The following is a 23766-nucleotide window of genomic DNA, read 5'->3' as shown; positions in this document are numbered from 1 at the left end:
CCATTCACTACCCAAACACCCAGCTTAGGAGGACTTTATCCACCATGGGAATAGGGGAAGCAATATAGGAGCCACAGGGTTTGGTCTGGTCCAGTCCCTGTCCCTGTGTCGGCCCTTCCTTACTTCCTTTAAAGAAACCTAGTCCTATCTATACCTCTAGCTCCAGAAACAGAGACAGAAAAAGGCTTTTAAAAATTGAATAGGGAAGTCTTTGTTTAGTACAAGTTCTATTGTTGGCACGAAGAGCGGAAGGAGCCGTCTCTCCTGGGGAAAAGAGAGGATAACTATGCGGTAGCATGTGCACCAGAGATATGTGTGTGTTCACATGATCACATGGGCAATCAAATTTCCAAGAGTGACTGGTGTGAGGTGAGCTCCTCCCCTCCCTCCCAGCCCCCTTCTCCATAGCCTTAGAGCCTTCTTTGCAGCAACAGCAGTAATTCCAGCCGGATATTACCCATGCATCCTAAATCTAGACAGAGGCAGAGGCGGGAGGGCCCATCTACCCAGCAAATAGTGTGACCCAAGGTGGGAGGAGAGGAGGGCAGGGGAGGGGAATTAAAAATAGCCATGGACAGAGCGGGCTCCCAGCCTGGACTAAGTTTGCTATATCCCCAGTGAAAATGAGCTAGGGTGAGAGGAAAAGGGTTGGTTACCTCTGTGTACTAACTACTTTGTAGTGCTGGCTTTTATTTCTGAGATGTGACTGGTCTCCAAATTTTGTTGATCCAACACTATTGAGTAAAAACTTTTTGAGTGGGTGCCAATGTTTGTTGTGCTCATTGACAAACTATATACACATAGCACTATGCTAATAATTATATACCTTATGAAAATTACACAAGAATAGAAATTTAGAAAGAATGAGCTAAGGAACCCACTGGAGTTCAATGAGAAAGGGTCAGGCTTTGGTAAGATCACTGACAGTTGTGTGGAAGAGGATGTACTGAACAGGGGAGGAAATAGAGGCAGGGAGACCAATAAAGTTTTATTTATTTACTTATTTTAACATACTTTGGTTTGTTGTGATTAGGGTTAATTCTTCCCTTAATCTTGTTATTTAGTCATTTTCAGTCCTGTCTGACACTTTGTAACTCCATTTAGGGTTTTCTTGGCAAAGATACTAGAGTGGTTTGCCATTTCCCTTTTGCAGCTCAGAGTTAAGTGACTTGGCTAGGATCACACAGCTAGGAAGTATCTGAGACCAGATTTGAACTCAGGAAGATGAGTCTTCCTGACTCTAGGCTCGTATTTTGTCCACTGCAGCACCTAGCTGCCCATTTCTTAAAAATGAGTTATTGCAATGGTCCAGGCAAGTGGTGAGGACCTGGCTCTGTGAGTAGAGAGAAGAGGACAAGTGAAAGATGTTGTGAAGGGAGAAGTGACAAGATTTGGCAAGTGCCTCAATCAGTGGGGTGAGGGAAGAGTGAATAATAAAAGATGACATCCATGTTACCAACAAGGGATAGTAGTGTCTTGGACAGTACTGCCTCAGGCACTTAATAGCTGTAAGCCTGACTGAGCAAGTCACTTAACCTCCCTTGGCCTCAGGGTTTCCTAACTGTAAAATGGGGGATAAGAGCACCTACCTTTTGATTTGAGAATCAAATGAGATAATATAGCCGTAGCCCTTTGCAAACCTTAAAACACTATGTACATACTTGCTATTATTATTGTTACTCAGGTCCAAGTCAAGGTGGGTTTGTGGGGAGGGAATGGAGAGATAATGTGGGTCTTGATATGGATTCCACTTCATATTTGTCTGTGCAACCTTGTCAACTCACTCCATTGTATCTAAAAAGAAAGGGAAGGGGGCGGCTAGGTGGTGCAGTGGATAAAGCACCGGCCCTGGATTCAGGACTATCTGAGTTCAAATCCGGCCTCAGACGCTTGACACTTACTAGTTGTGTGACCCTGGGCGAGTCACTTAACCCTCATTGCCCTGCAAAAAACCAAAAAAACAAAAATGTAAAAAGAAAGGAAGCGGGTGAGTCTCTTCCTTAGAGGGTCATTGCCCCTGAACTGAGCTATGGAGGCTCCCTCAGGTCCTTGCCCCAGCCACTAAGTGATGTAGAGGGCAGGGAGTTGAGAAGGCTTTGGGAAAAGAGGAAAATTTCCCCAAAGCACTTAACTTGGGCTATAATTACCCTAAGGGACCAATGCCTCTGGGATAGAGGAAACAGGGGTCTGGCATAGCAGAAGGTGGGGGCTATGGGGAAAGGGGTAGGTAAAGAGATAAGATTGTTAGAGACAAGCAGGAAATAGGAGGATACAACCCATCATTTGACTGGATGCTCACATAGTCCTGGTCAAAACATAGACCCCGGGCAGCTAGGTGGCGCCGTGGATAGAGCACTGGCCCTGGAGTCAGGAGTACCTGAGTTCAAAACCGGATTCAGACTCTTAACACTTACTAGCCATGTGACCCTAGGCAAGTCACTTAATCCCAATTGCCTCACTAAAAAATTAGTTAATTAATTAAAAAAAAAAAATGGACCCCACTTTGGAGTCATTTCAGTCATGTTGACTTCATGAGCCCATTTGGGGTTTTCTTGGCAAAGATACTGGAGTGGTTTGCCATTTCCTTCTCCAGCTCATTTCACAGATGAGAAAACTGAGGCAAACAGGGACCTGCCCAGGGTAATACAGCTATGGTCAAAGGCCAGATTTTTTAACTCAGGAAGATGAATCTTCCTGACTTCAGGCCAGGTACTCCACCTACTGTGTCACCTACCCGCCCCACTTTGGAGATTACTCCCCTAAAAAAAAAAAAACAGGTAACACCGCCTTTCCCTTGGCTAGAGGAAATTAGCAAGCTCGGGATTAAAAGAAGCAGATTTCAAAGACTTGATCTTGTGGACTGTCATTTGAACTAAGAAGTTCCATTTGAAAAGAACAATAAAATAATTGATAAAACATTTAGTACATGGCAGTTCGTTTTTATATAGCATTTGCTTTTCTTACAGCAACCCAGGGAGATAGACCAATACCTCACAGATGAGGAAACTGATATTAAGAAAGGTAAAGAAGGGGGCAGCTAGATGGCTCAGTGGATAGAGCACCAGCCCTGGAGTCAGGAGTACCTGAGTTCAAACCGGGCCTCAGACACTTGACACTAGCTGTGTGACCCTGGGCAAGTCACTTAACCCCCATTGCCTCACTAAAAAAAAAAAAGAAAGAAAGGTAAAGAAAAACAAAAACTTATCCAGAAGCTAGACCTTGAACCTAGATCTCAATACTTCAAGTCCCCCAATTCCAAGTCCCATTCTTTCTCTACTATTCCACTAGATCATACTCTGTTGTGCCCAGACATTCCAAGGGCTGAGAATTCAACAGGGAACTTGTCATTTGTTTCTGATTAATTTGGAAAAACAGGTCCCATCCTGTCCGGACCTTGCAGAAATCTTTCATTCATACTTTTCACAGAATCACAGAATCCTGGAGGTCGGTCATTTATCCCAAAATGAATGGAAACCTACTCTATTATATCCCCTAAAAGATGGTCTCCTAACCTCTAGTTGAAGACTGGCAGGGGAGGAGGGGGAGAGGAAAAGGAAGAGGATGGTGTATCCTCTTTGGGACAGTACAGAATTGTCAGGAAATATTTTTTCTTATGTCGAATTCCTATTCATTGCTCCTGGTTCTGTAGTTTCAACCCTCTTTCCATATGATCCCACTTCAAATATTTTTTTTTACAACTTTTATCCCATCGTATTATTTTGGGGTTGGTAGCCACCTTGTTGTTAAGGATGCCCTTGCTTAAATCCAAGATTCCTCAAATGTTGGCTTTATTTGCACATGGGAGAGGCCTTAGTCTCAAAACTAAGGAATGATGTCAGTAAGGGAGCAGGTTTGGGATCTTAGCTGAGAGTGGATTGTTCAGGAGAAATCCACATCTTGGCCAGTAGTTAAACAAATTGTGCATGAGTGTGATAGAATTGTGACTGGCTGTAAGAAACAATGAATATCAAGAATAGAGAAAAGCAGAGCAAAGCAGAATGGGGGAACATTGTCCACTGTAGCACCTAGCTGCCCATTTCTTAAAAATGAGTTATTGTAGGACGACTAGGCGGCGCAGTGGATAAAGCACCGGCCCTGGATTCAGGAGTACCTGAGTTCAAATCCGGCCTCAGACATTTGACACTTACTAGCTGTGTGACCCTGGGCAAGTCAGTTAACCTCCATTGCCCTGCCCCCTCCCCCCAAAAAAAGAGTTATTGCAATGGTCCAGGCAAGTGGTAAGGACCTGGCTCTGTGAATAGAGAGAAGACGACAAGTGGAAGAGATGTTGTGAAGGGAGAAGTGACAAGATTTGGCAAATGGAAAGAACAGCAGCAACAACAAAAACTCCAAATGCTGTGTGATTATAATGACCAGGCTGGGCCCAGAAGAGGTGAGGGATGGGAGGAGGGAACTGTGGGTATGGAACATTGCCTATACTTTCAGATTCAGGTGCTGTGAAATCACTTCCTTTTTTAAAATATTCTTTATTATAAGAGATGGCTCTCTGGGTAGGGGAGAGAGGAGGGACATATTTAGAAATGAAGGTGATGGAAAAATAAAAGCTATCAATACGATTTGTCTTGAGGGTGATAAGATTCTTCACAAGGCACCTGGAAAGAGGTTGGAGTGGTTGGAGGTAGAGGGTTCAGTTTCTGCAAGAGACAGAAGCATACAAAAAACAGAGATAGACGTGCTGAGAATGAAGTGCAAACATCGATAGCCCCACGTGCCCAGTCAGGCATCTGCCAGTTCTGCCCTCCACAGTCCTCGAGTCACTTCTTTGTCCACATGGATCACATCTTGAAGAGCTGCCTTGGTGCCAGGAATCTCTGAAACCCTGAGGGGCAGCTGTCACTGTCAGGCTTCGTTAGTGTTCCCTATCCAGGCTTTGCCCATGGGCTTCCCTATCACCAGGCAGCTGGGCTCTAGCGTTTTCTGCCACTCAGGCTATCTATATGCATGTGCTACCGGGTCACCACCTGAAGCCATGCCACTGCAGGGCCAGAGAAATGACTGGACATTTTCCAGATGGGAGGACATTTCCCACATAGCACTCCTATCACCTTAAGGGAGGTTGTATTCAACAGGGATGCCAACTAACCCCTCCCCTTAGGGCAGTCTCTAGCCCTTCCTGTACTTAGCCAGGGACCCTGATACTCAAAAGTCCAAAACATATCTGCTTCCTTTGTATATCCTATCTTCCTGCTCAGACTGGGAGTTCCCCAAAGGGTGGAGATACTGTCTCCTCCTTCCTTGGCAATCTCCATCCTTCTACACAATGAGAGCTCCCAGTTTTTGGATGGGATGAAGGCACATCTTGAATCTTCAAAGGAAAAACCCTCTTCGTGTCCAGCTTCAATAGTGAAAGATGTCTGGCCCAAGCTGGTGCCTAGGGACAAGTTGAGGACTGTGGGATGGTCATAGTTCCAAGCCGGACACAGCTGCCTATTTGTTGTTTTGGGGGGCTTTTTTTTCTTCTTGGCTTGCTCCCAAAGCAAATAAAGCAGGAAGGAAAAAATGAAGGGGATTCAAAGGAGACAGAAATGCCCATTGCTTAACTACTCTATCCCCCCAGGGAAATCTGTCTACTCCACTGAAGGCACCCCACTGATGAACTCATATTTACTGACAGTTCTCCATACTAACTGGGATGATCCACATGAGTAATCCAAAACCATTTATACTTGGTATGAAGAAATTCTTTCACATCTCTTTATAAACTGCAGAAAATGTCATCTTTGTTTCTGTATGGGATGTGGTTTATTCAGGACTACTGGTTCACTCACCAACTCTCAATCTAGTGATCCCTTTGGACTCATTTCTTGGAATAAGGATGGAGGAATAAACAGAACAAAGTAGGAAAACATTAGCTATTATTGCTTCTTATTAACAGCTCCTGAAACTGGGCAGGCTGATTGAGATGAGAAAGGTTTAGTGTAAAAGTCACAGTTGAAATGATGTTGAAAGATTTTCCACATCTGTATTCAATTATCTGGACTCTGCTAATCATGAAGACTCAAGAGTTAGGTGGTGGAAGAAGCAATAGGATATATAATCTTGGCTTCAGAATAATCTAGGGTCACACTCCCCTCCCATCCCAAACCAAGAAACCAAAAGTTAGGGACTGTTCAAGTGGACAAAACCAACAACAATGGTCACTCACCCTTCAAATCAGGCCCTGCCTGAGAACTGCCACAGAATGGTACCATTGGCTCCATCCCCAACAAAAGTGGACTAAGATCAAGGAACGTTTTCCTTAACAGTATAGATAGCTCTTTCTCATTTACCTAACAGAGTCATACTTGCCTATAAGCAATTACCCAGCAATAGCCCTCACTTGATCTGACTTGATCTCAAACCTTCTCTGAAACTCATCCCTATACTGCCACCACACCTTAGGACAAATCTTTGTATCTCTCCTCAGGACCTAGGGCCTATATGCCTAGCACATAGTAAGCAGTTAATAAATGTTTGTTGATTGAAGTCACCAAAAAGATGGAGGGAAAGGGGGCAGCTGAGTGGTGAAGTGCATAGAGTACCTTCCCTAGAGTCAGGAAAACCCATCTCCCTGAATTCAACTCCAATCTCAGATACTTCCTAGATGCGTGACCCTGGCCAAATCATTTAACTGTTTGCCTCAGTTTCCTCATCTGTCAAAAAGAGCTAGAGAAGGAAATAGCAAACCACTCCAGTATCTCTACCAAGAAAACCACAAATGGGGTCATGAAGAGTTGGATATGACTGAAAAAAGATACAACAAAAGGGGAAAGGGAAGGGGAATGAGGAAGCAGGGTCTCAAAGGCAATAGATGGACAAGTGCTGAAATATGCAGAGGTCAGGAGACCTCAGTTCAAACCTCGAACACCACCTCTAGGGGAGAAGTCTTGGTTGTCTTCTTCCTTTCCCCACCCAAGAAGGAGAAACCCTCTCCCTCTTGGGTGCCCAATATCCCATTTAGAAGGAAGACAGCACTAGACCTCCTTACTCACTACCACCAGCACCCTTCAGCACACAAATATATACCATCCCAGTGTCTCTAATAAAAAAAAAAAAACATTTATTAAGCACCCACTCTGTCCCAAGCACTGTGTTCAACTCTGGAGTTGCAAAATGGAAGAGAGAGGCCCTTCCCTCAAGGACCTCACAATCTAATGGGGGAGACAACAAGAAAATAAATGTCCAAACAAGCCATATATGGGATAAATAAGAAATAATTGAGAGGAAAGGCACTAGAATTAAGAGAGGTCACAAAAGGCTTCCGGTAGAAAATGGTATTTTGTGAGAGGATGTCCATCAATTGGGGAATGGCTAAACAAGCTGTGGTATATGATTGTGATGGTATATTATTGTGCTATAAGAAATGATGGGGGGGGGCAGCTAGGTGGCGCAGTGGATAGAACACTGGTCCTGGAGTCAGGAGTACCTGAGTTCAAATCCAGCCTCAGACACTTAACACTTACTAGCTGTGTGACCCTGGGCAAGTCACTTAACCCCAATTGCCTCACTAAAAAAAAAAAAAAATGATGAATAAGATGCTATCAGAAAAAACCTGGAAAGACTTACATGAACAGATGCAAAGTGAAGTGAACAGAACCAGGAGAATATTGTATACAGTATGAAGAACTGTGAATGACTTAGCTATTCTCAGCAATACAACTTTCCAAGACAATCCCAAAGCACTCAAGGTGTGTTATCAGCCTACCAAGAAAAAAATCATACTGTTTGAATAGACTGAAGCATGCTATTTTTCACTTTCTTCTTTCATTCTTTTTTTTTTTGAGGTTTCTTGCACAAAATGACTAATATAGAAATGTTTTACATGATTGCACAAGTATATACTATATCAGATTGCTTACCTACTCAGGGAGGAGGGAAGGGAGGGATAGAATTTGGAGCTCAAAACTTTTTTAATGTTAAAAAAAATTGTTTTAACATGTAATTGGGAGAAAATAAAATGTTATTTTTTAAAAACAAAAAAAAAATAGGATTTTATTTGGGACTTAAAGGAAGCCAGGGAAGGCAACAAATAATGAGGAAGGAATCTTTATCTAGTCTAATCAAAATCCAGTCTTGATCATCTTTCTTGCTGTCTAACATATCCAACCGTTCCTCCTTCAATGGTTCCAGGCCATTTCCCTCTTCTTATTTCCTCAGTGGTGACAGAGGGTTATAGGCCCTCTGTATGATAACCATTCACATGCTTGGGGATCTAAATTTCAACTCCATTTTCTTCCCACTCTGTCAAGTCTCTTCTCTAGGATTAGGTATAAGGACCACCCTAACATTCCCCAGTTTATTTCAGGCCTGGGATGGGTCAGGAAGAAATAAGAATAGAGTCTCCTTTTCAAAAAATAAATGGAGTTAGAGGAAAGGAAAAGATGACCATTGGTGGTTTCCCTTAAACCACAAGCAAAAGACCTAAATACAGTAAGACAGAAACCTGCTGGTCAAAGGTTCATTCTCCAGGCTGCCTAGCAGAAGCTGCCTCCCCCATCCCAACATGAAGGGCCCAATTTTTTTTTTTTTACAAGGACCTGGGCTGTTAAGGAATTGGAGAAAGAATGGCAAAAGACAGGTTTGACCCAACCCCCTTAGTGAACAGAACTCTAACTGATCTTTTCCTGCCTTCCCACAGACCTCAGACATTCAGATAGCTAGAGCAGACCTTTGTATTCCCTCCCCCATTCCCAGGCTCTCTAAATCACAGGATCAGTTTAGGGGCTGGAAGGCACCTCTGAGGTCATCTAGTCTAAACACTTTACTAATGAGGAAACTGGGTCCATCAAGGGATTAAGTGACTTGTCTAAGGTCTAGCAACATCAGAGCTGAGGGACCCTCTGGTCCCACCAGGAGAATGTAGACTCTGTTCTTTTTTTTTTTTTTTTTGGGGGGGGGGAACAGGGCAATGAGGGTTAAGGCCCAGGGTCACACAGTTAGTAAGTGTCAAGTGTCTGAGGCTGGATTTGAATTCAGGTCCTCCTGAATCCAAGGCCAGTGCTTTATCCACTGCACCACTTAGCTGCCCCCGTAGAGAGTTCTCAAAGGGCACCAGACGGGCCACTACGACTTCTGAATCCCTGTTCCTCTTGGCTGACTCAGTTCTCCCAACATGGACAGAAAGGACAAAGGAATCTTTCCCACTGATTTGAGGGAGGGGCCATGCCACCCAATGGCAGGGAAATGGCTGGGTTAACCTCTAGATTTCTCCCAATCGAAAGCTAGACAAAGCTAATTGAAACCTCCCTCAGATATTCTCCCCACTCCCTATGAAGGAAGGTCCAAAGGTTTAAGATGGGGGGAACTTTTCCCAGCTGGCTTTCTCCCCCACCCCCTTTGTTTTGATGTACCCGCTTTCCTTCTAGATTGGTCCTATCGCTGGACAAAGCAGAGCGTTTCACTTTCCATACCATCCCAGAGACAGGATCAGCCCAGGAGCTCAAACTAGCTGGAGGCAGGCATTCCTGCTTAGCTTTACCCACAACCCCCTCCTTCCAGAGGCCTCCCTATCAGGTCGTATGACCTTCCTCCACCCCTGCTCCCACCCCCATTATATTCCAACAATCTACTGGGCCAGGAGAGACCCTCTCAGCCCCACCCTCACAATCAGAAAACAGAAAACCCCCCAAGCATGAGCTAGAATGTGGAAGTGAGTCAAAGCAGGCTTCAAAGAAGCCCTGTTCCCACTTCTCCTCCTCCTCTATGGTCCCCTCTCAGCTTTCTTCCTCCCCACCCATAGGAGCCTCTGGAAGCTTAGGGATGGGAAAAGATGGGAACTCCCAGAGAGTTTTAAAAAAAGAAGCTTCTTTGTGAAAACTGCCCTCTCCTAACCCTTTTCAGGGCTCCGCAAAAGTCCTATCTGGCCCCCAGACCCCAATCTCCCGGTCCTGAGACAAAGAGGGGTCTCTTGGCCTTGCTGAAGTCTCCAACCCTGGCCTTCCTCATTCTTTGATTTCCCTTTCCTCCTCAGGCACTGATGGGGGTAGCCTGGGGCTGAGCACTCAGTGGGGTAACAAGGAAGGTAGAAGGAACAGGGTCCCCTTTTACCTGAAGTGCAACAGACCTCAGGCAGAAAGAAGAGATCAAATTCAAGTCTTTTTTCTTCTTTCCTTAATATACTCACCTTCCTCCTCCAGCAAAAACTCGTTTTCTCAGACAAGTCCAGAGCAATTCTTCCCCAGTATAATCTTTTCAACTCAGCCACAAAGCAGATTAGCTAAACTAATCATTGAGTTAATGCAATTACCATGCCTTTGCCCCTCCTCCTTGGCTCTGGTACAAACTATCCCCTGCCCCCCACCTTTATATCAGCAGCAAGCAGCAGCAGCAAAGGAATTAAGATTCAGAGGATTTCTACTACCCTTCCAAGCTTTCCCTCTACCTCTTCACCCTTAGAACTAAATCTGAACCCTCCAAGGGAGGCCTTGGAAAGACTTGGGCTAATAGCAAAAAATTAGGTCTAACTGATAAATCCCCTAACTGATAAATTCAATCCACTAAAAGATGGGGGTGGGGGTAGGGCCTACAGCTGGGTGGTGAAGACCCCAAATTCAAATCTGGCCTCAGACACTTCCTAGCTGTGTGACCCTGGCCAAGTCATCTAATCCTGTTTGCCTAAGTTTGCTCTTCAGTCAAATGAGCTGGAGAAGGAAATGGCAAACCACACTCCCGGTATCTCTGCCAAGAAAATCCCAAATAGGGTCATGAAGAGTTGGACCTGAATGAAAAAAAGACAACAAAGGGGGTAAGGGAAGGGGAATGAGGAAACAGGATCTCAGAGGTGATGTGGTGGACAAGTGCTTTAATACTTAGTCAGGAAACCTCAGTTCAAATCTCATCTTTGACAAAAGATTGTGAGTAGGGGACAGCCAGGTGGCACAGTGGATAAAGCACCAGCCCTGGATTCAGGAGGACTTGAGTTCAAATCTAGCCACAGACAACTTGACACTAGCTGTGTGACCCTGGGCAAGTCACTTAACCCTCATTGCCCCACAAACAAAAACAAAAACAAAAGATTGTGAGTATATATTTAGGGCTAGAAGGTATCTTAGAGATCTTCTAGTACATCATATCCTCTTCCCCCCGCCCCCCAGATGAGGAAACTGAGACTAGGAGAATTGAAATGGTTTGCCAAAGAGTGACCCAAGTGTGTAGGCAGCAGAGCTGGGATTCAGACTCCAAAATCCAACCCTCTTTCTCCTGCTCCAGAACTGCCTTCTAGCTGTGTGACCTAGGGCTCTTATCTCTCCCAGCCTCTGTTTTCTCATCTCTAAAATGGGGACAATAATACAGGCACTACCTGCCTCACAGGGTCATCTTGAGAAGAGTACCTAAAAACACTATATAAATTGAGCTATATTTCTTGGGCAAGACCCAAGCAGTCTACCAGACCCAACCCGAGACTACCAACCCTTCCCAGGTCTCAGCAAGGACCTAGACTTTAAAAAAAAAAAAAAAAACGTGACCCTATGATTTGTTCAAGGAGTGCCTCAGAAGGCCCAGATCCCAATCAGACCTGCAGTAGTTGAGCTTCAGCAAACTTCATAATGTGGTAATCAAGTAGAAATCAAGCCCTATTGCTTGCTGCTAGCTTCTTCCTCAATTAAGAGGCAGCTAATTAAACCAGGGAATGGGAAAGGGTAAGAGACAGGGTAAGAATATAAGATAATTGAGGTCTCCTATACAGATTATTTTCCTAGCTCAATCTCCTGCTCTGGGGCTGGGGATAGTGGTTACAACAAGGTTACAAAGGCTTTCCTGGGGGGCAGCTAGGTGGCACAGTGGATAAAACACTGGCCCCTGGAATCAGGAGGACTTGAGTTCAAATCTGACTTCAGACATTTGACACTTACTAGCTGTGTGACCCTGGGCAAGTCACTTAACCCTCACTGCCCTGCCCCCTCCCCCAAAAAAGGCTTTCCTGAATTGGGAAAGGAAGGTGAAGTGCAAGTAGGCTCCCTCTGTCTCCCTGGGACTAGTAAACAGGATGGAGGTGGGGATGGGAAGGGATAAGATCAGAAAGGATCAGCTCTGAGCTTTCCATTCTGAGGTCTATTCAGAGTTAAGAAGGTCTTGAGGAGAAGGAGGGAGCTAAATTTCCTGACTCCTAAGGCCCTTTGGCTCTAGATCTGATTCTATGATTGCCCTTAGAAAGTTTATTGAGGAAGGTAGGTGGCATCGTCAATAGAGTCAGGAGGAACTGACTTCAGATCCAGACTCAGACACTCACTAATTGTGTGACCCTGGGCAAGTCACTTAATCCTGTTTGTCTCAGTTTCCTCATATGTAAAATGACCTAGAGAAGGAAATAACAAACCACTCCACTATCTTTGCCAAGAAAACCCCAAACAGGGTCACGAAGAGTCAGTGAGGACTGAACAAGAAAGTTTATTGCTAGGTGAATTTTCCACAACAAGAAAAGAAAGGTAGGAGAAGTGTCAGGAGGGAAGGAGAAAAAGAAGGACAGAGAGGAAGACAGGGAGAGGGGTGGAATAAATTTGTATAAGCACCTACTATGTGGGGACATTGTGCCATTGGCAAATATCTCATTTGGTCCTCACAACCCTTCAAGGCAAATAGTATCATTCCCATTTTACGGTTGAGGAAACTGAAGAAAAGAGAGACCCGACTGCCATGTGGAAACCTTCCATAACCAGTTACAAAGAGTCTTCGAAGTGAGATATTTGAACCAGGTGTTCTCTAATGGACTCTCAGAGTTCTAAGTTCCATTATCTCTAAGCCCCACTCTGTCAGAAGACAAAATAGCAAGAAGGCACCAGCAAGACCAGGTAACTTTCTGCTGTCCTGACCCTTGTCCACCACCCCTGTTGCTTCCTGACCTTCCATAACCCACCTCCTCCCGGAAACCCTCCCCAAGTCTCAACAATAACTCATACACCCTAAAACAAAACAAGCCACCCACTTCTCCCCACCTCCTGAAACCGAAACACACTCTAGGGAAAAGTAAATCCAGGACTCGGATGTTCAGTCCCAGGGACCTGGGATCCGTTTAATGCCCAATGCCAAACTGAAGGCTAACAACAAATTCACCTGCTCAGCAAACCAGGAATGGAGGTCCCGCCTCCAATGCTAGAGCACTGACCCCTCGGAAATCTGGACCCAGACAATAGGGCCCCACCCAGGCCTGGGGAGGTGGGGGAGGAAGAGGAGGGCAAGAATGACGCTCGGTTGTGGGGAGGTAGAGGAGGGACGGGGAATGCTGCCCAGCTGCAAGTTTCCTTAACTGTAAATTCCCAGCTGGACAGAGAGAAGGCTCTATGTGCTCACCACGCGAAATGAGGTCAAAGTCTCCCCTCAATCCCAGTCCAGCGCTCTAGCCAGACGCTACTCTCCCCTCCACCTACTCTCCCCTCCACCGTACCCCTCCTCCAATTCCCAACCCCTCCAGCGCAGACTTTTCCAGGACGAAGCAAAAGCCCTTCCCAAGCCACCGCTGCCAACCCCCCCGCCTTAAAAGGAACAAGACCCTCCCTCCCCAAACTCACCCTCCTCTCAATCTCTCGCTCCACATCTCCAGCCCCACCCAGTTCAGTCCTCCACTAACCCAGTCCCCCTTCGGAATGGCCAGCCTGACCCCTCAGACACCCCTTCCCCAAGCAAAACCTCTCGACTCCGATTGCCTTTCTGTGCCCCTACCCACCCATCGCAGACCTCAATGCTCCAAAAGCAGCCGCCCTCTTCACTCCCTATAAGTAGGCGCTTGCTCCCACCGCCCCGTCTGGGAAAGATTTCTCATTCCCCCTCCCGTTGGCGCCCCCTTCCTCTCCTCCTCTAAATGTCACTTCGCCGGACCCGCCCCTCCAGGCGCCCCCACCCCTCGCACCCGAGCGCGCGGAGTCATGGTCGCCCCCCGCTCCAGCCACATGCGCCCCTCACCTGCGCTCGTAGCCGGGGTCCGGGCTGGAGATGGGGCTCGGGGCAGCGAGCAGGGCTAGGGCTGGGCTGGGTTTGGATCGGAGGATCTGCTCTGCTCGGGCGGTGGCTGCTCCGGACTCTGGCCGCGGCTGCAACTCCCTAAACGAACAAAAGGCGAAGAGACCTGACAGCCAAGCCACGCCTCGGGCTCCCCCTCGGAGCCCCTCCCCCTGGGCGACGCCCACCCGCTACCGCGCTCTCACTGGCCCTACGGCCTGCCCATTCTGCGGCGGGGCGGTGCCGAGCTCCGAGCCCGCCCCCCTGGCCGCTTGTGTTTACCGCCTCTCCATTGGCCTCGTGCCCTGCCAGTCGACTCTAGGGCCCGACCCCAGCCCGAGGTCCGATACCCATTCCGCGTCTATTGGATGGAGAAGGAATACCGCCCTCGTGAATGGGTGAAGCGCTGTCAGTAAACCTTGGGGAGAAACCAATGGAGTGTTTGGGGTGTGTCTTGCCCCACCCATGCTTTCCACCAGGTAGAGCCCACTCCCACCTTCCCCCCCATACCTGTCCTACAGGTGAGTCGGGCGTGGGGGGGCGGCTCTAGGGCAGGAAAGCCGCGTGCCTGTGTAGACGCCTAACCAACTCAGCATCAAGGAATAATTCTCTCAAGAGGATTATTCACCGAGGCCAAAAAAGTAGACATCAGGTGGCAAAGACCTAGGATTGAGTGAAAAGAGGATTTGAATGCAAACTCGACGGTCCCAGAAAAGCCTCGTATGGGATGTTGGAAAGAAAACTGAAGAAACAAGCCTGCGGAGCTAAAGAAAACCAAGCAGCAGGCAAAAAAAGGAAAAAAAACATTTAAAAAGCACCACGGTGGTCCTAAAATTCTGGAAAGGAAAACACGGCCTTTCCTTTTCTGGGCATTTATTGAATGGATGGTTTTAGAAGGACTACAATGAGTTCAACATCCTATGTCAAGCACAGTGGTCCCTTCCAACGCAGCCCACAGCTGATAACCAAACATCCTACCCCAATCCAGGAGGTCTCCCCGGAGGAGATAATAGGTGGGTGGAGGCAGCAAAGATTTTGCAGCATTGCCAAACAGATCAGCCTTTCAAATGCTCTTTGCCCTGCTAGCTCCCTCTCTGGGTATTTTCATGTCTACATTTCTTCCACCGACCCAACCTCCCTCTACTTCAGCCAACATATCAACTTTTTCAGGCTGGGGACAAGGGCCTTTTCCCCCCAATCCTGCTTGGGTTTCCCTTCCTGAAAGCCAACACCCACTCTGTGTCCTGGTTCTCACCCACGCCCCTACTTACGCTCAGGTCTTGCTTTATTTCCTATCTCTTTCACATGACCCACCCAATAAGAAGGAAAAGACTAGACTGACTTGGTCAGAGGGTGGGGAGCAGGGGAAGGGGGAAGGTGTCAGGAACAAGAGAGAACAAAGTAATGCCTCTGAATGGAGTGAATAGAATACAGTATGTGCCTTCCTCCCCAATAATAATTCACTGGTGTCTCACCCCACATCGTGTCCCAACTTGTCAGCTCCTAACTAAAAAGCATAGGGTGTTACTATGGATGGAAGTAGAAGCAGAAGTTGCAAAGAAGCTGGAATAAGAGGGGCCTGTTTTCCCTATTCCTCATATAGAAAGCTTGCCCCTCTCTTACACCCCTAAATCAGATTTCTGTAGTAGTAGTAGTACTAGTAGTACTAGTACTAGTAGTAGTAGTTGTTGTTGTTAGAGGCTTGGAGATCATAATTATCTATCAACATGATGAATTTAACCTGATTTTCAAGAGTGATGTTTTTTCCCTCTCTCTCTTCCGTAGATAGACTGAGCTTAGGGAAGATGAAACAGCCACCAAGTCATCCATTTCTTTGCTTCTAAACCAAGACAGTCAGGGAATTCTCCTTTGGGGAGAAAAAAAAATTCCCAAAATCCCTTAGGAAAAAGTGCAATTGTGCTACTGCCGTGTGGAAAGTTTTTGTTTTGTTTTGTTTTGTTTTTAACCTAAATTTCCTTGCTGTGGTTTAAATCCATTTCCTCTTGTCCAGACTTCTGTGGCTGCTGAGACATTAGCCCTCAAAGGATTAATTCCTTTTCTTCTCACTTCAGCCTTCTAGGGCTACAACATTTAGAGTGGGAGAAAGGGTTTCCCATCTCACTCTAACTCATAAAAAAGGGGTTAATCCCCGGGGGACAAAAATAACTAGAAAATGGAGGTGCCCAAAGAGTAAAAGGAGGTACTATGGCGGAAGGGGAGCAGGTAGAGGTAACATCTGGAGACAGTGAGCTTCTGTGGAAGTAAGAAGGGAAGATCTCTTTTTCATCCTATCTAGTGAAGCCCAGAGGGCTTCTGGCAGCCATTATCCCAGAAAAGGAATGGGCTCCCCTTCTCATTTTTATCTTCCCCCTTCCCCTCCTCTTCATCTGAGGCCTCTGGCCATATAAGGTACTGAAGCTTCTGCTTGCTATGTGAACCCCCTCGACACTCCACCCACACACATTTAAATACACACACACCTTGTACACTCATAGGGAGAGAGCCCCATACACAGACACACAGTTATACCCACATTCCAATCCACACAGAAATCAATAGCCAAGACCCCCACTGAGAGATACATGGACATATCCACATTCACTTACACAGCAAGCCCCATACCCATAGACTCATGGAAAGATGTTCCCAGACAGGCACATATATATTCTCACACATACACACACACACACACATACACATCTGCACACACAGAGTTTCCCTCTAACTCAGCTCGGGCTTAAAGTGTGAGCAGAATAAAAAAATACCTGGGGGAAATCAGTCTGGTGACCTCCAACCTTGGGTGGTTGTGTCAGGCTGATTCCTGATTAACCGCATAGTAAATGCCTCTCAGAAGAAGCCAGGGTTAGATAACTAAGGGCTTAACTAATAGTCACGGTGAAAGGCACCAGAACAAGAGTCAGTGAGACAAACCAGAAGCTTCTGTGTTGGTTTATACCTCAGCAGAGACACCATGGTGGGCTGGGGAAGGGGAGATGTGACGCAGAAGTGGGGAGAGATGACTTCCTAAGCAAACAACACCTCTTGTTTAGAGCAAGAAGAGGTTTGTGCTCTGGAGCCTGAACGGATGGGGTCGGGTGGGGCGAGGTGTGGGAGAAAAAGGAACAGTGGCCTAGCTCTAGATCTCGATGCCCAGTGGTCAGACACTAAAGGAGAGGTGTGCCTGACCCATGCTAGGGAGGGCATTTAATTACAGATGTGTCTCCAGAAACACTTCGCTGTAAAAAATGTGGGTGGAAATGGAATGTTAGAGAGAAAACAGAAAGACAGAGAAACAGAGACAGAGAAGGAAGAGGGAAGGGAGAGAGAAAGGGAAGATACAGGCTTAGGGGGAAGGGATAGAGCCAGAAGGTTCATAGATATGGTTATGAAATCTCTGACAATGTTTGTGCTTAACACACATACCAAGTACCCCAAGCTGTTCTCCTTTTACTATTAACACGAAATGCATGGAGGTCTTCTGTTGCGGAAACCTGACTCCCGGAGTTCAGGACCAAATTTCTCTCCCCCAAGGCTGGATCAATATGTAATGGTTTGTTATTCCAGGATCTCCCCCTAAAGTTTCTGGAAATCCTTTGACACACCTAGGTGATTCTCATACTGGGGGGGGGGGGAGGAAACTGGGGAGGGGGGACAGGAGGAGACAACACAAGCTCCTTAAACCTGCTTCTAGTCTGACTCCTCTAGCTGACACAGCAGTTGCCCCACCCATCCCACCTGCCCCACCTTCCCACTAGAACCCAAAGCTGGGCAAGGCAGGAGAAAAGGCCTGTCCTAACATGCACCCATGTCACCAGTTGACATCCATCTGCTTGCCTCCCAACTTCCCTTCATATATACATTGATGATGTTCCAAATAGAGAGGAGATTCAGCATTCCATCCCTATCTTCCAGTCCCAAAGTCACTTTCCAGGGGCTTCCAGAAGTACTCTCAAGGAAGAATCATAGCATCAGCTAATTCTCTTCATTTTACATCAGTCAATAAACATTTATTAATCACCTGCTATGTACTATATTCAAAGTGCTGGAAATATCAAAGGGAGGGCGGGAATAGTCTAGAGAGAAGATGGGATATTGTCTTAGAACTCAGCCCTCTTTCTTTCCCAGTGGTCTTGACACTACTCCTTGTTACAATAGTATACTCTTTTTTTTTTTTTTTTTTTTGGTTTGTGAGTGAGGCAATTGGGGTTAAGTGACTTGCCCAGAGTCACACAGCTAGTAAGTGTCAAGTGTCTGAGGTAAAATTTGAACTCAGGTCCTCCTGACTCCAGGGCTGGTGCTCTATCCACTGCGCCACCTAGCTGCCCCTACAATAGTGTACTCTTGATTCTGACCACAAGATTCAGGCTAAAGTGAGGGAACTGATTACAACGCTGATATGAGATCTAAGAGCCTGTGTGGAAAAATGGAAAGGGTATTAGATCCGACACCAAAATCCTAGGTTCAAGCTCTGCTACCCATAAGCCCCATGATTAGGGGTAATTAATTCACAGCCTCAGTTTCCTCATGTGTAAAACAGAACTAATAGTACTTGCTCATAATAAGAGCTAATAATACCAACTCATAGTATTGTTGTGAGAAGATTACTTTGCAAACTATAAAGTACAAAAGCAATTCAGGCTGCTATTATCATTACAGTGAGGTGACTTCATTGAGACCTCTGAACAAATTTGCTCTTAAAAGAAAAGCCTGAGGGGGTAGCTAGGTGGCGCAGTGGATAAAGCACTGGCCTTGGATTCAGGAGTACCTGAGTTCAAATCCAGCCTCAGACACTTGACACTTAACTAGCTGTGTGACCCTGGGCAAGTCACTTAACCCTCATTGCCCTGCAAAAATTAAAAAAAAACAAAAACAAAAAAACAAACAAAAGAAAAGCCTGAGTTGGAGGAAGGGAAGCAATGGAGACTTTTCATGCCTGTCTCTACTTCCTCCAGGGACAGCATGGTAAATCAATAACCACTTCCATCCCATGCTCTCTGTAATCAGCACAGATGACTCTACCCCAGGCTGGAAAGATCAGTGAAGATCCTAGCCCTGTCACTTCACTCTCCTGTTGTCTCAGCCTCATGCTCAGGACTTCTGCCTTCTCTTCCTTCAGGACAAACTACCTTCCCGTAGATAATCCCCTAAGGCAAAGACTCTAGTTTGGGCACTTGGTTGTTCTTAGCCTTGAAAAGCAATGCCCACCCCCCACCCCACCCCCATCAGGGAAGAAGTAGGAATCAGGAACTAAGCTCCCTGAATATTTCATCAGCACATTAGCCTCCAGTTAAAGGAACAGCCTACAACTCATGGATAATTTATTATCCCAGCTGACTACTAGTAACCAGAGTGTATGAGGGGAGAGGAAATGGAGGGGGGGCAGGGAGGATGGGGGGCGGGGGTTGATTAGTGTGAATGTTAAGGAGAGAGCTGAGGCAAAGGGTTGGTAGAGAAGGAGGAGTAGGGAGGCCAGGGATGGTCCAGGGATTGGAGGACAGACTGGACACCACCACCACTACCACTCTTTTCCCTCTCCATACAAAGGTCCTGTCCAGCCCCTTCCACCAGGAAGACCTCCATGAATCAGTGGAAATATGTTCCCCCAAATCTTGCTACCTGCTTTCACAATAGCCCATATTTTACTAAAATGAGTAAAAAGAAAGATGGTTACGTATCAACTTCTCCTTACCTAGCCAACTCTTTGAGGGATGAACTGAATGCTGCAGACCAATTTAAATCAACAAAGATTTATTAGTATCTACTATATAGCAGGCACCATGCTAGATAATGAGGATGAAAAGGCAAAAAATAAAGCACAAACAGTACCTGCCCTCAAACAGCTTATATATTATCGGGAGGCAAAACAACATGAACTAAGAAAACTAAATACAAAATAGTTGCAAAGTAAATTCTGGACAGAGGGCATTCACCACTGAAGGGATCAAGATAGGTCTCAAGAGGTGGAGCTTGAGCTTTGAAGGAAGCCAGGAATTCTAAGAGACAGAGGTGAAAAAGGAGGGCAGGCCAGGCATGAGAGATGTCCTGGGCAAAGACAAAGAGATGGGAGATGAGTTTGACTGGAAGCTAGACTGCATGAAGAGTAATGTTCATTAAGCCTGAAAAAGGCAGGCTGGACTTAGTTTGAAAGCAAAAAGACTGTATTTTTAATTCCAAAGAGAGAGACACCTTCTTGAACAAGGGACTGACATGGTCAGACTCTTTTTTTAGGAAGATTGCTTTGGTAGCTGTGTGAAGGTTGGATTGGAGAGGGGAAAAGACTTGAGGCAGGAAGACCCCAATTAGAAGGCTATTGCAACAGTCCAGGTAAAAGGTGATGAGAGTCTGAATTATAGTTTAGTAGCCAAGTGAATGGAGAAAAGGGAACAGATTTGAGGTATTGTGGCGAAAGAATCAACAATAACTTGGCAGCTGATTGGGTCTGAGGTATGAGGGAGAGGGAAAAATGAAGGATGATTCTAAAATTGTGAATCTGAGTAACTGAAAGAATAATGGTACCTTCAGGGCAGCTAGGTGGCACAGTGGATAAAGCACCGGCCCTACATTCAGGAGGACCTGAGTTCAAATGCGGCCTCAGACACTTGACACTTACTAGCTGTGTGACCCTGGGCAAGTCACTTAACCTTCATTGCCCTGACCCCCCCCCCAAAAAAAAAAGAAGTAAAAGAAAAGAAAGAAAAGAAGAATAATGGTACCTTCAACAGAAGTAGAAAAGTTAGGCAAGGGAAAGTTTGGGTGGAAAAAATAATGATCTTTGGTTTGGACATAGGCCCAATAGGAAAACGAATAAGAGAAAGTATGTGTTGGAGAACAAAAAGAGGTGGGAAGAAGGTAATTTAAAAGATCCACATTAGCCCCCTACCTCTATTTCCCTACCTGAGTAATGGGAATTAGAGGCCATCCCCACTCCTCCAGGCTGCTTGTGGATCAGAGGAGATGAGATATGGGTACCAAGGCGCCAGTTGTAATCCAGGCAAGGCAGTGATTATGGGGTGACTTAACCAGCAAGCAGAGCCAGGGATTCATGTTGGGGATGGGGTCAGCGCCCAGATTCTCCCTGGCTCCCAAGACACACCAATCCCTGTGCCATCAAGGAGCCTGATCACTGGGTAGGGTGGGGCTGTCTAGGATAGCTGGCTGATGGGAACCTGGTCCTATTCGTCCATCCCTGTCCCTTCTCTGGGCCTCAGATTTCTGTGTTCTCAAAATGAAGCCAATCACCTCTTCCCTGGCCCTCAGGGATTTTCTGGGGGTGTTGATGAGATCATTCCTATTCCATTTATCTAGGGAAGAAAGACTATGGAAGAAGTAAGAGGTAGGTACAGCAAAGAGCTACATAAAAGGGAAGAGACCCAGTTAACCAGTACCCTGGATCTGTCCCAACCAGAATCATAGATTTTAGAATTATTTGGTAGGGGCAGCTAGGTGGTGCAGTGGATAGAGTATGGGCCCTGGAGTCAGGAGGACCTGAGTTCAAATCCGGCCTCAGACACTTAACATTTACTAGCTGTGTGACCCTGGGCAAGTCACTTAACCCCAATTGCCTCACCAAAAAAGAAGAAGAATTATTTGGTAGGAACCCCAGTGGCCATTTAGTCCAACCCATACACAAAAGGAATCCTCACCTTAGCATACCGGACAAGTGGTCATCTGGCCTCCAGGGAGAGGGAACCCACTACCTCTCAAGGCTGCCTTTTCCACTTGTAGACACCTCGGGTTGTTAGGAAGTTAGATAACAAACCTACTTTGGCCTCTTTGCCACTTCTACCTATGGTTCCCAGTTCTGCCAAAGAGAACAAATTTAATCCCTCTTCCACAGGACGATTCTTCAAATATTTAAAGACAACTATCATTTCTCCCAAATGTCTTCTCAGGATAAAGATGACCAGTTCCTTCAATCAATCTCAAACTCAAGAACCCTTTCTACTATCCTGGTTGTCTTCTTCTAAACACTCCAGACTGGTAGTGACATGGTTAGAGGAGTAGAGCCAGAATTCAATTCTGGCCTCAGAGACTTACTAGGTATATGACTCTGAGCAAGTCACCTAACCTCTGTTTGCCTCAGTTTCCTTATCAGTAAAATGGGGATAATAATAACATCAACCTTCCCAAGGCTGTTGTGAGGATAAAATGAGATTGTATTTAGAAAGTGCTATATAAGTGCCTGCTAATGTTATTATTATCAATGCCACTCTTATACTGTGACATTCAGAATTGAACACAGTACTTTAGAGATTTGATCAGGGCAGGGTACAGTGGGATTATCACCTCTCTATTATTGGAAGCTATGCCTCTCAATACAACCCAAGATTGAATTTGATTTCCATATCACATTCAAATTAAGCTTGAATTCTACTAATATTTCTACTTCTTTCTCAGAACAACCCTGATGTCTAATCATGCCTAATCTACCCCATCCCTATTTCCCCGGGGGAAAGACAAGAGACACCATGCAAAGGGCAGACCAGGCCATCACCACTACCATCATCTCCCCTCAGTCCCTGATAGAGATAGCCCAGGACCCCAAACCCAAGACCCTTGGGAATGACCATGCTTCCAGCCCAGTGCCCTCAACCATCATCCTGCAAAGCATCTCTTGTGGAAATTCTCCTACAGCTACTACAGCCCCATTTATTGATTTTGTTTTGTTTTGTTTTGTTTAAGAGGCAATTGAGGTTGGGGGCAGCCAGGTGGCGCAGTGGATAAAGCACCAGCCCTGGATTCAGGAGGACCTGAGTTCAAATTCGGCCTCAGACACTTGACACTTACTAGCCCGTGTGACCCTGGGCAAGTCACTTAACCCTCATTGTCCTGCCCTCCCCCCCCCCAATTTTTTTTTAAAGAGGCAATTGAGGTTAAGTGGCTCACCCGGGGTAATACAGATAGTGTCTGAGGTCAGATTTGAACTCAGGTCTTCCTGACTCCAGGCCTGGTGCTCTATCTGCTGTACCACCTAGCTGCCCCAGCGCCATTTATTGAAGACCCAGAAAAGAAAGTTCTTGTCACTAATCTTGGGCACTGTCAAATGGTCCAACATCAGGAACTGATACAATTTTATCAATGAAAATGACCTTAAAGAAGAGAACTTACCATCTGCTTTGCTTCTGGACCCTAAGGACCATGAGACTTTTCCATCTGATTGGCAGCTGAGACCTTCCTTGTGTATTGCCTCCTTCACTCTGCTCCTTGAGAGCAGAGACTATCTTACTTTTCTGTTTGTATCTCCAGTACTTAGGACAGTGCTTTGCACATATTAATAGAATAATAAATGCTTCAATCATTCATTCCCCATCTTGAACTTGACAAGTTGATTTTTGTTGTACCCAAGTGTAATACTTTACATTTATCCCTCTTGCATGTCATCTTATTAAATTCAGCCCAATGTTCTAGCCTGTCAAGATCCTTTTGGATTCTGTCACTTGTCTATCCCTCCCAGTTTTTTTGGCATCTGCAAATTTGATGTGCAAGTCATCTAAGCCAGGAAGTGAAGTCAAGCTCACTAGACAATAGTTTGCACACTCTGTTCTCTTCCTTTTTTTTTTTTTTTTTTGGAAAATCAGGACATCTGCCCTTCTCCAAGATAAGGAGGAGGAGAAAGAAGAAGAGGGGGAGGGGAAGGAGAAAGAGGAGGAGAAAGAAAAGGAGAAGCAGCTAGCATTTACATAACACTTTATAAATGTGCTCTCATTTTATCCTTGCAACAACCCTGGGAAATATGCGCTATTATGACCTCCATTTTACAGATAAGGAAACTAACACAGACAAAGGTTAAGTGACTTGCTCAGGGTCATACAACCAGTCATTTCAGTATCCTGG

At 45.9% G+C, this 23766-nt stretch overlaps 1 protein-coding gene across 3 annotated transcripts in view; it reads right to left on the bottom strand.

Annotated features, from left to right (window-relative positions):
• Positions 1-14105, bottom strand: part of LOC122726404 (junction plakoglobin) — a 35157-nt gene extending 21052 nt beyond the window's left edge. For 2 of the 3 annotated variants that reach the window (XM_043964094.1, XM_043964093.1), the window contains exon 1: positions 13897-14104. The gene's annotated coding sequence lies outside the window, so the exon portion shown is untranslated. Of the gene's footprint in view, positions 1-13896 lie in introns of all 3 variants that reach the window. The other variant, XM_043964092.1, reaches the window with a different exon arrangement.
• Between the last annotated feature and the right edge of the window lie 9661 nt (positions 14106-23766).

The sequence above is a fragment of the Dromiciops gliroides genome, chromosome 4 (assembly GCF_019393635.1).
Source record: "Dromiciops gliroides isolate mDroGli1 chromosome 4, mDroGli1.pri, whole genome shotgun sequence".
NCBI lineage: Eukaryota > Metazoa > Chordata > Mammalia > Microbiotheria > Microbiotheriidae > Dromiciops > Dromiciops gliroides.
The sequence above is the reverse complement of the archived record's forward strand: the minus strand, read 5'-3'. Positions and strand labels throughout refer to the sequence as shown.